This window comes from Nyctereutes procyonoides, unplaced genomic scaffold (assembly GCF_905146905.1).
Source record: "Nyctereutes procyonoides isolate TBG_1078 unplaced genomic scaffold, NYPRO_anot_genome, whole genome shotgun sequence".
NCBI classification, from domain to species: Eukaryota; Metazoa; Chordata; class Mammalia; order Carnivora; family Canidae; genus Nyctereutes; species Nyctereutes procyonoides.
This window is the reverse complement of record NW_026575040.1, coordinates 7,691,097-7,704,094: the sequence shown is the minus strand read 5'-3', so window position 1 is coordinate 7,704,094 and position 12,998 is coordinate 7,691,097. Positions and strand designations below refer to the sequence as shown.

The window sequence follows — 12,998 nt, the reverse complement described above, 5'->3', positions numbered from 1 at the left end:
TCAACTAAAAAGCTTCTGCACAGCAAAGGAAACCATCAACAAAATGAAAAGACACTTAACAAAATAGAAGAAAATATTTGTAAAGCATATATCCAAGAAGGGGATAATATCCCAAATACATAAAGAATGCATACAACTCAGTAACAAGCAATCTGATGAACAAAATGAGCAGAGGGGGGTGGGCCTGGCTGGCTTAATTGGTGGAGCATGTGACTCTTGATCTCAGTGTTGGGGGTTCAAGCCCCACATTGCGTGTAGAGGTTACTTAAAAATAAAATCTTGAAAACAAAAACCAAACAAACAAAATAGCCAGGTCTGAATAGACATTTTCCAAAGAAGACATACAAAAGGCCGACAGGTTCATGGTGCCCCACATCACTAATCATCAGGGAAATGCAAATCCAAACGACAAGAAGCTATCACATCACACCTGTTAAAATGGCTATCGTCAAAAAGACAAGAGATAACAAGTGTTAGTGAGGATGTGGAGGAAAGGGACCCTTGTGCACTGTCAGAAATGTAGACCGGTTGAGCTGCTATGAAAAACAGTATGGAGTTTCCTCAAAAAATTAAAAATGGAGCTACCTACCATATGATCCAACAATTCCACTTCTGGAATATGTCTGAACGAAATGAAATCACTATTTTGAAAAGATATCTGTACCCCCATGTCCGTTGCAACATTATTTACAATAGACAAGACATGGAAATAACCTAAGTATACATCAATGAATGAATGGATAAAAAAAAAAAATGTGAGAATCTACCTATGACTCAGTCATAACAAAAAATAGGAAATTCTGCTCTTTGCAACAACACGGACAGAACTTGAGGATATGCTAACTTATGCTAAATGGAGTAAGTCAGAAAAAGAAATATTACATGATCTCGCTTATATGTGGAATTTTAAAAATCCAAACTCACAGTTACCGAGCTTGTCAGAGGCAGGGGGGTTGGGGGCTGGACACAGTGTGTGAAGGTCATACAGTACAAACTTCCAGTTATAAAATAAATAAGTTCTGGAGATTTAATGTACACCATGGTGACTATAGTTATTACTGCATCCTATATTTAAAAGTTGTTAAGAGAATGGATCTTGAAAGTTCTCATCACATACACACATAAATTATACCTATTTGTGGTGATGGATGCTAACTAAACTGACTGTGGTAATCATTTTGCAATATGTACATATATCAAATTATCATGTTAGTGGGGCATCTGGGTGGCTCAGTCGGTTGAGCGTCTGCCTTCAGCTCAGATCATGCTTCCAAGGTCCTGGGATCGAGCCCCACATCAGGCTTCCTGCTCAGTGGGGGGTCTGCTTCTCTCTCTCCCTCTACCCCTCCCCCTGCTCATGCTCTCTTTCTCTTGCTCTCTGAAATAAATAAAATCTTTTTAAAAAACTATGTTACTAAAACTCATACAATGTCATAGGTTAATTATATCTCAGTACAAATGGCAAAAAATTTAGATTTAAAAAAATATTTTTTTTAGATTTTTAAAAAGATTTATTTATTTCAGAGAGAGAGAGAGAGAATGTGTGTACACAAGTGCAAGCTTGGGGGAGGAGGCAGAGGGAGGGAATCTTCAAGGAGACTCCCTGCTGAGTGTCCCTATTTTTTTTTTTTTTAGATTTTTTTTAAAAAAGAAGGAATGAGGGGCACTTGGGGGGCTTAGTCAGTTAAGCACATGACTTGATTTGGGCTCCGGTCATGATCTTGGGGTCATGAGATCGAGCCCTAGCTCTGGCTCTGCACTCAATGGAGAGTCCGTTTGAGGTTCTTCCTCTCCCTCTGCCCCTCCTGCTCATGTGCTCTCTATCTCTAAAATAAATAAATAAAATTTCAAAAAATTAAAAAGAAGGAATGAGATGACAAAGCTCACCCATTTCATTCCTCTCTAACAACTGAAGGAAATCTGAGCACTTGTACTTCCATGCTCTATCTTTGACCAAAGAAACCTAACTTTTGCCTCTCACAGTCTATAAAAATCAATATGATGTAAATGTTTTAGGTTTACTCCAATTATATGAAAAGGAAATTTAGCAAAGATTGGGATGAGTACATTTATGGAAGGTGTGGAAATAAAGGAGAGAATCCTATAAAAATATAGGACTTTCAATCTGGGATTTGAATTTGACCAAGAGAATTTGGTAAGAGGTTCTTTATGTTTAGCCTGGCACTACAGCTAGAGTCTGAGAATAAACATAATGCTTCTTTAAATTAATTCCTTTTAAAAGATGAATCTCTTGACTTCCAGCTCTAGTTATGATTGAGTGCCTAACATTGGACTCACCTTCTGCTGTAAACAACAATAAAAGCTAGACAAATGTGGGCATTTGAACAGACAACAATTGCAGGCATTGAACAGAAACCAAGGCAGGGTTCTTATCCTTCAGAAAAAAGAAGCACATGAGGTCAGCCCTGCATTCATCACAGGGCTATGGAGCCCAAAGAGGGAACAGCATGTCTCTGGGCAGAGGAAATAGAGCTCAGAGCACAGGCCGGCTAACACAGATGGGTTCGGAGGGCAAGGTGCCTTAGAGGAGGTGGCTGCAGAGACAGAACCCTCTAAAATTGCATGAAAACTTCCCTTTGGTACTTGGCCCACTGTTAAGATGTGTATGAGCAGGGCAAGACTGCAGGAGACCCCACAGGGAAGTTTCTGGGAGGCTGAAAGTTGAACAGATTTCAGAGGTTGCACAATTATGGGAGACATGAGAGGTGAGGCCCAGCCTCATGTAGAACATATAAACATTCATAGATATATAGGCATGAATGGAGACCCCAGAGAGGTCACATCTGGGATTAAGGGCCATGAAATACCAATGTTAACAGGAGTTTGGAAGAAGTAGGTTCCAGTCCATATGGAAGACTTTGAGATGTTCAAGACTTGAGTGGAGGAAGTCACTGCAGATGTGGTGGAAACAGCAATGGAACTGGAATTACAAGTGGAGTCTGAAGGTTAGACTGAATTGCTGCCATCTCATGATCAAACTTGAAAGGATCAGGAATTGCCTCTTACGGGTGAGCAAAGAAGGTGGTTTCCTGAGCTGGAATCTACTCTGGTGAAGATGCTGTGTAGACTGTTGAAATGACAACAAAAGATTTAGAATATGACATCAAGTTAGTTGATAGAACAGCATCAGGGTTTGAGACCATTGACTCCAGTTTTGGAAGACTATGCAGAAAATGCTATCAAGCAGCATTGTGTGCTACAGAGATAGTTCATGAAAGGAAGAGTCCGTTGATGCAGCAAACTTCAGTGTTGTCTTATTTTAAGAAATTGCCACAGCCACACCAAACTTCAGTAATTACCACCCAAATCTGACAGCAGCCATCAACACCAAACAAGACCCTCCACCAGCAAAAAGATAATGACTCATTAAAAGCTCAGATGCTAGGTAGCATTTTTTAGCAATAACATTTTTTACTTAAGGTATGCACATTGTTTTTTAGACATAATTCTGTTGCATACTTAATAGAATATAGGGTAAGCATAGCTTTTCTATGCACTGGGAAACCAAACAATTCATTTGACTCTATTGTCTTCTTCACTTTATTGTAGTGGTCTGGAATGAAACCCACAACATCTCTGGTATGCCTGTATACTGCAAATGATAAACATTGTGGAAAAATTTAGGAAAGACCTAAATAAATGGAAATATATAATATTCATTTAATAAAAAACTCAATTTTATTAAAATGGCAACTTGCCCCAGTTTGGTCTATATATTTAACATCCTCCTAATCCAATTCCCAGGCAGCATTCTTTGTAGCTAATCAACAAGCTGATTCTAAAATCTGTATGGAGGGGATCCCTGGGTGGCTCAGTGGTTTGGCGCCTGCCTTTGGCCCAGGATGCAATCCTGGAGTCCCGGGATCGAGTCCCATGTTGGGCTCTCAGCATGGAGCCTGCTTCTCCCTCCTCCTGTGTCTCTGCCTCTCTCTCTCTCTCTCTATCATAAATAAATAAATGAATGAATCTTAAAGGAAGAAAAACTATAAAATCTGTATGGAAACCCAAAATATCTAGCAGAAACCAACTTGAAAAAGAACAAAAGTGGAGGACTCACACTACCTGATTATAATGGTACAGTAATCAAGTATAATGGGGGTATCGACGTATTAGTAGAGGACAAATCAATGTAATAGTATTACATTAGAGAATACAGAAATGTAACAGTATCACATATAGAGTTTACAGAAATAAATCCACATGTATACAATGATTGATTCTTGACAAAAAGATCCAAGGTCATTCATCAGAAAGTGAAAATCTTTTTTTAACAGAAAGTACTGGTACAACTGGATATCTGCATGGAAAAAAATAACCTTGGCCTTGGTCTCACAGCATAAAGAAAAATTAATTTGAAGATCAGAGACCTAACTATAAAGACTGAACTTTAAAGCTTTTAAAAGAAAAAACAGAAGAAGATTTTCCTGAATTTGCAGTAGGCAGATTTCGGATAGGACACAAAACACTAGCCGTAAAATTAAAACTCATAAGTTGGGGATCCCTGGGTGGCGCAGCGGTTTAGCGCCTGCCTTTGGCCCAGGGCGCGATCCTGGCGACCTGGGATGGTATCCCACGTCGGGCTCCCGGTGCATGGAGCCTGCTTCTCCCTCTGCCTGTGTCTCTGCCTCTCTCTCTGTGACTATCATAAATAAAATTTAAAAAAATTTAAAAAAACTCATAAGTTGAACCTTATAAAAAGTAAAAATTTTACCATTAAGATAATAAGAGGCCAGCCACAGAGTGGTTAAATACACCCTCGATATATACATTTTAAAAGGACTTGAATCCAGAATATATGAAGAATCCTTACAAATCAATAAGGCAAAGGGAAAAAAAAAACCCTCAAGTAGACATTTATGAAAAGAAGTACAAATAGCCAACAAGCACATAAAAGAAGCTCTAAATCATTATTAATCAAAGATAGCACTCTAGAAACATAATGAGACACTATGTCATACCCTTTAGAATAACTAACATTTAAAGGAATGACAATAGATCCATATCCCTTTCTCTTTCCCTTTGCTTCCCAAATGACTTTAGTCCAAAAGCCATTACGTGGAGCAGAGCAAAGTGGGTGCCACATGATGGAGATATGGGGGAAGAGGCAGCCACAATGGGTTAGAACAGTGTATCAGAACTCTAGCAGAGTGAGGAGAGCAAGCCTGTTTAAGGGCAGTCCTGTACGGCATATTAGAGCATAAGCAAGGTAAGATAGGTGCTCACACAGAGTTAGATGTCAGAGCCTGAACAGGAAGAGCAGAGAGTCCATATGGGAGATAGCCCAACATGGGGAGTTAGAGCCTGAACGAGTGAGAAGAGAAGGTGTACATGTGAGGGTGGCCCAAAGAATCAGAGCCTAAGTGACCTAAGGAGAATGTCCACTTGAACAAGAGGACCAAGGCAGGATTTCAGAACCTGAGCAAGGAGAGGAGGGTGTCCTGGTAGAAGAGTAATCTAGAGTGGAGTATCAGAGAGTAAGTATAGTGAGGAGGGTGACCACACTGGGGAGGAGATAGCAGTGGACATGGGAGATTGGATACATTCAGTGTGCTGATCAAATAAATATAAGGATAACACTCGTCAGAGAAACGAGTTACAAATATGGAAAGTGGGAAAACTAAAGTAAACTATAGGAGTTGGGTTGAAATTGAAGTACTGATGTAGACTTACGGTTTTCAAAAACATAAAGAGGTATAGAAATAAGCATAGATTGCGGTGCCTGGGTAGCCCAGTCAGTTGAGAGTCTGACTCTTGATTTCAGCTCAAGTCATGATCTCAGGATTGTGGAGCCTGTTTAAGATTCTCTCTCTCTCTCTCTCTATATATATATATATATATATATATATATATATATATAAATTCTCTCTCCTCGCCCTCTGCCCTTTCCCCAACCGCACCCCTACTTGTGCACACATGCATGCATGCTTTCTCAAAAAAAAGGGAAAAATAAACATAGATGTAAATGTGTGCATTGATGTATGTGTGTATCCATCCACATATTCCCTAGTTTTCTCCTGAGACAGGCACTAGGAGCAGTGACATGCGAATAACAATGAGCACACCAAGTGCCTAAATCTTGGTTTCTAAATACCATCCTCCATTAAAAGAAACTAAGGCTCTTCAGAGAATGGCTCATTCTCAGTTCAAGGCAATAGTGTTGTTCTTGTGCCAGAAATCAGAGAACTGTTCCAAGAATGATGGGACATTTCAAAAGGACAGAGTAGCCAGCTTATTAGATCATAAGCAAGGGCCAAATAGGTACAATTTGAGTATCAAAATAAATGATAGTAATAGATTATTGCCCCCCTGAAGAACTTAGGAAACCACAGTCCATATCTATACATTAGTAAATGAACAAACTAAAAGATTTGGAAGCAATTAAATAGTTACCTAATATCAGAGTACTTCCCTACAAAAATATTAACTACAAAGAGAAAAGAGTAACTTTATATTGGAGAAACCGTGCAGATACCACCTTATTCAAATTACGAAAGTAAATATTATCAGTAAGGGAACAAATTAAAGTCATATACCTTCTATGATAATCTTGCCAGAGCTGTGTACATTGGATACAATTACAAAGAAACATCAAATGGCCCCAAACTTTTGGTCATTTTACAATAAAATTGGCTTGAAATCTTTAAAAAAGGCAACCTATTGAGGTACTTGACTGGCTCAGTTGGTTAAATGTCTGACATTTGGTTTATGGCTCAGCTCATGATCTCAGGGTTGTGAGACTGAGCCCACATTGGGCTCTTCAATCAGCATGGAGCCTTCTTAGGATTCTCCCTCTCCTTCTCCCTCTGCCCATTCCCACTCTTACTTTCTCTCTCAAGAAATAAAAAATAAAAATTAAAAGAATTAAAAAAATAAAAATAAAAAAGGCAACTTGAGATAAGTTCCACTTTGATGGAGACTAAAAAAAATTTGACAATTAAGTGCAACAGTATCCTTTTACTAGAAAGAATATTAGGACAATTGTTAAATAGTGCATACTGTCTGAGGATTATGTTTGTTGTGCACCAAGATTAACTTCTTAATTTTGATCATTATGTAGGATAATGTCTTTGATTGTATAAAATACATACTTAAGAATTGTGGGGAGGCAGGGATGGAGCATCAGGTTGGCAACTTATTCTAAAATGGTGAAGGAAAATGTTCTTTATACTGTACTTGCCAGTTGTGTGATTGTGCTAAAACTTTAACAAAGTATATTAGAAATATAATCACATACAAAAGGTAATATCAAGTTTTGGTGAGAATGTGAAGCAGCTATTCCACACTGCTGGTGGATGCTTAAATGGTACAACTAGTTTGAAAAACTGTATGTCAGTTTCTTATAAAATTAAAGTTACACCTACCCTATGCCCCAGTAATTCCACTCCAGAAATGCCTACAAAAAATCTTGTACTAGAATGTTCTTAGTAGATTTATTTGATGTAACCTCAAACTGGAAAGAACTCCTACGTCCATCATAAGTGAACAGATAAATAAACTGTGATTTATCCATGCACTGGAAAATTATTCAGCAATAAATAGAAGTGCTAATACACAGAATAACATGGATGACCCTCAAAAGAATTATGTTGAGTGAAAGAAGCCAGACATTAAGTGAGTTTATACTTAAGATTCCATTTATATGAAGTTTAAGAACAGTCAAAACAAGACAAAAGAGATTGAAATTGGAATAGTTGTTGCTTTAGGGAAATGGGGATTGACCAGAAAGGGGCAAGAAAGAACTTTTTGGGTACAGAAATATTTTGTAGCTTGATTGGCTGATGGTTATATGGGCATATATATTTGTCAAAACTCATCAAACTGTACATTTAAAATCTGTGCATATTATTTTTTGTAAACTCAATTTAAAAAGGGGCACATGGGTGGCTCAGTCAGTTCAACATCAGACTCCTGATTTCTGCTCAGGTCATGGTCTCAGGGTTGTGGGATGGAGCCCAGCTTCTAGCTCCAAGCTCAGTGCTTAGCGAGGAGTCTGCTTGAGATTCTCTATCTCCCTCTGCCCTTCCTTGCCATGCTCAGGTGTGCACTAATAAATAAATCTTCAAAAAATAAGATAAAAAATAAAAAGCTAAATTTAAAAAAATTCACTAAATCATCAGCAGCGGTCACCTTTAAGGGGTAGGAGTCTTTCATTTTCCACATTATATGAAAATGTATTTCTGAAGTGTTTGAACTTTCTTCAACATGCATGTCTTAATTAAAGAGCCACATTTAGAATCTAAAAATAATTTTTTAAAGATTTTATTTATTTATTCATGAGGAACACAGAGAGAGACGTAGGGAGAGGGAGAAGCAGGTTCCTTGCAAGGAGCCCAATGTGGGACTCAATTCCTGGACTCTGGGATCAGGCCCTGAGCTGAAGGCAGATGATCAACCGCTGAGCCACTCAGGCATCCCTAGAATCTAAAAATCTAATTACATAAAGGTAGGATTTGTCCAAAGGATGCTCAAGCAACTAGTTGTTTCAGGGGAAAATTAAGTTAGATCTTCCTTTAATATATGCCCCCCCCCCAAAAGCTCAGGTAAGTCAAAGAGGTAATGTATAAAATCAAGCCATAATTTTAAATCAAGCCACAAATAACAGAAAATAGAGGTTAGTATTTATCTTATTTCCGAATGGCAAATAAACTATTTAATATTGAAAGCAATGTTAGGAATTCTAAAGGAATAGATGCTTGCTTACATAAAAGCAGTAAGATGTATAATAAAATTATATGCAAGCAAAATTAAATGCAACAAGACGTTGGGGGAATTTATAAAAACATGGTATTTGACAGACTTACAGGCAAAGCATGTGAATTCTAGAAAGGAAGGAAAATAGGTAGAAAGAAGGAGGGAGAGCAAGAGGAAAAGGAAGGAAAGAAGGAAAAAAGAGGGGAAGGGAAGAGAGAGAAGAGGAGCAGAAGGGAGGGGGAAGGAAGAAGAAGGGGGAGGAGAAGGACAGAAATTAGGATGGGAAGGAAGAGACCAAGAAATAGCACAATCTTGGCTAATCAGCATGTGCATAAAGACTAAGCCTGAAATTTTACCTGGCAAATCAGCAAGCATAAGAGTCACATTCTGGTATGTGATGGCAGTCATGGGCTGTCCTGGCAGGGAAGACAAATTCCGGGTCACTACCTGTAGGAGTGCAAATTGCTACACTTCTGGAATCCAACCTGGCAACGTGTATTCACAGCCTTTCCCATGTGTATACCCTTTGAACCAGAAATATCACTTTTTCGAGGCTGCCTAAAGGACGTGATCGTTAAGAATCGCTCTTTTCGGGATGATTCATAATTGCCAAAAGACGGTCTTAAACGATAGCCTAAATGCCAACATTATGGGACTGCACTTCGTCAAATCACAGGATACCTGTTCGATGGATTATTCTTCTACCATTAAAAGGAGCTTATAAGTGAGGTTTTAATGACACTTTTTTTTTTTTTTTTTTTTAATGCCCACGATGCATGAAGACTAGCCGGGCTGGCTCCCGTTTGCCTCCGAGAAACAGAATTTCCCACAGGTGCAGAAACACCGCCTCTAGACACACCCCCTCCCCCGCACGCCACGCCCCCCCCCCCCCCCGTATTTTAAATATATCAAACGTTAAATGGTACCTCTGCCCCACAGACACATGCATTAGTCAAGGTTTGTGCCGCAGAACACAAGCCACTCCGCGTCTTCTGGGTCCCGGGTGCGACCCCGCAGCAGCTCCCGCGGGGGCTGGAGCAGAGGAGGGAGCCGCGCGGGGGAAGTCGCCGCCGGGGCTCAGGGGGCGCAGGCGCGCTCAGCCCGAAGCCGGGCAGCCTCGGCGACTGTCGCGGCCGCCACCGCCTCTGCAGGACCACCGAGCCCCTCGCCCGCCCGTCTCTACCTTCCAAATTTCCCCCCCGAATTCCTCTCCTGCAAACTCCCAGCCTCCAGGTGCGGGGCATTCTGGGAAATGTAGTTCGCGGCTGCTCTGCATTGCGGAAAAGGGGTGGACAGGATGCGGGGTGCTCCGGAAGCCTCTCCAGCATCACCCTCCCTCCTACTCACCTGTCCGAGCCCCGCGACTAGTCAGGAGGCCACAGGTGTTAGGGTCCAACAGAAAGATACTCCGGATGAGGGGTGACAGAGGTGGTTGGTAGCACACATTTTATTATTAAAATAGCTCATTTTTTTGCACGTGTCAGGCACTTCCAGCTTATTTTATTACAATTTTGCAAAGCAGAACACAGCATGGAGCTGTAGGACTCTTTTTTTTTTATGGAGCTGTATGATTTAAGCCAATTTATAGATCCTTTTTAGAAAGATTGGAAAATATTAATAAAACTACTCAAAAAACTGTTGGAACCCCTCATACACGGGTACCAATGTATAATGCTGCGGCCACTGGGGAAAACAGGCAGGCAGTGCCTCAAAAAAGTTAAGCGTGTTACTTAAAAATTTCAAAAATTAATAATAAAAAAAATAAAGAGGTACCTGCTGGTTCAATCCATAGAGCACATGACTCCTGATCTCAGGGTTGTGGTTCGAGTCCCACTATGGCTATAGCAATTGCTTAAAATTAAAAATTTAAAAAAATCTTTAAAAGTCAATCATAGAGGGACTGTATAACCCAGCAATTACCCTCCTAGGTATATATCCAAGAAAGGTGTGCTCACACAAAAACTTGTCCGCTAACGTTCACAGCAGCATTATTCTTACAAGTCACAAATGGAAACAATACAAATATCCACCAACAAACCAATGAATAAGCAAATGTGATATATCCACACAATGGAATATTATTTGGCCATGAAAAGAAGTGAAACACTGGTACATGTTACAATTGGAAATACTATGCTAAATAGCAGACACAAAGGCCACATACTTTATTATTTCATTCATATAAAATGTCCACAACAGGCAAATGTATAGAGATAGAAAATAGATCTGGGGCAGAGGAGAAACAGGGACTGGGGAATGATTGCTGGCAGTAATTGCTAATAATTGCTAATACCAGGTTTCTTGTGGGAGTGACAAAGAATGTTCCAGAATTAGAAGTGGTGATGGCTATATGACTCTGAACACACAAAAAATCATTGAATTTTTAAAACTTGTGGTAAAATATACATAAAATTTATCATTTTAAGAATATTTAATTGTGTGTTTCAGTAGCGTTAAGTACATTTACATTGTTGAGCAACCATCACTACCATCCGTTTCCAGAATTGTTTTCATTTTGCAAAACCAAAACTCCATATCCCATTAAATAATATCTCTCCATTCCCTCTTCTCCTAGGAATGAATTTGACTTCTCTAGGCTCCTCACGAAAATGGACTCATACTGTCTTCATCTTTTCGTGACTGGTTTATTTCACTGAGCATAATATCCTCAAGTTTCATCCATGCTGGAGCATGTGCAAAATTTCCTTCTTTTTCCAGGCAAGATTATATTTTACTATGTATATATTATGTATAATATACATAACATTGTATATATATCACATGATATTTATACATTCATCTGTTGACAAACATTTAGGTTTCTTCCATTTTTTGGCTATTGTGAATTATGCTGCTATGAACATGGGTGTTCAAATACCCTTTTTTTTTTTTTTTGAGACTTCGCTTTCAATTCTTTAGGGTATATACCTAAGAATGGAATTGCTGGGTCATATGGAAATTTTATTTTGAATTTTTGAGAAACTGCCATGCTGTTTCCCATAGTAGTTATCCCATTTTTCATCCCCACCAGCAATACACAAGGATCCTAGTTTTTCCACATCCTCATCTACATTTGTTATTTTCTGTTTAAATTATTTTTCTTATGATAGACACCTCTTTAATTAAATTAAATTAATTTATTTGACAGAGAGCACAAGCAAGGGGAGTGGCGGGCAGAGGGAGAGGGAGAAGCAGATCACTGAGCAGGGAGCCTGATACAGGGCCTGATCCCAGAACTGTGGGGTCATAACCTGAGCCAAGGGTAGATGCTTAACTGACTAAGCCACCCAGGCACCCCTTATGATAGCCATCTTAATGTTTGTGAAATGGTATCTCATTGTGGATTTTTTTTTTACACCTCATGAATTTGCATGTCATCCTTGTGCAGAGGCCATACTAATCTTTTCTGTATTGTTCCAATTTCAGTGTATATGCTGCTGAAGTGAGCACTCAATGTGGTTTCAATTTGCATTTTGAATTACTCACTCTTAAAGGGCGAATTATATGGTACGTGAATTATATCTCAATTTTAAAAACTATTCATTGAGAGACCCTTGTGCACTGAGTACACCTGATGTCCAGACCTTGGTTTCTAAGCATCTTTCATCACACACACACACACAAAAAAAGCCAATTTGGGGTGGAGAAAGTTGCAAGGTGAGCCTGGGACATTTCATTGTACCAGAAAGCAAGGAAATGCTCAATGATGGGGTGTGTCTAAAGGACACTGGCCAAATTTGGGACAACTTGAGCATCAAAATTAGTAATGACTATACTTGTAAAATATTTTATAAATAACAATTCATGAATTCATGGTAATAAAAAGGAGAGAAAGTGGTGATTCTTTACAGAAGAGTGTTAGCTAATAAATGTAAAAGGAACTAGAGAATTTAGAAATCACCATTTTGCAATTCCTAATGAAATAATTGGTTCAAGCAAGGATTTGGTAATAGATGCTACAACCATTAAGTGAACAATTATTACGAACTGGTATCATCTCCTGTATTACTTTTAATTGCAAAGGGAAACATATGCCTTTGCAATGGAGAAATCTGGCAAGTCCTACTTTTTAAAAATTAATTAATTAGAGTAATCTCTGCACCCAACGTGGAGCTCAGACTCACAACCCTGAGATCAAGAGTCGCTTGCCCCACCGACTGAGCCAGCCAGGAGTCCCTGGCAATTACTACTTTAAACATGTGATTAGTTCAACATCATGAATCATAGAAAAACCTGACTTATGTGCTTTCTTTCTAATATGATGCAATAGTAAGTACACAATGAAT

At 39.1% G+C, this 12,998-nt stretch overlaps 1 non-coding gene across 1 annotated transcript; it reads right to left on the bottom strand.

Moving 5' to 3' along the window:
• Nucleotides 1-12,055: 12,055 nt before the first annotated feature.
• Nucleotides 12,056-12,162, bottom strand: LOC129506498 (U6 spliceosomal RNA). The gene has a single exon (XR_008663823.1). It is a non-coding gene; the product is annotated as a U6 spliceosomal RNA (small nuclear RNA).
• Between the last annotated feature and the right edge of the window lie 836 nt (nt 12,163-12,998).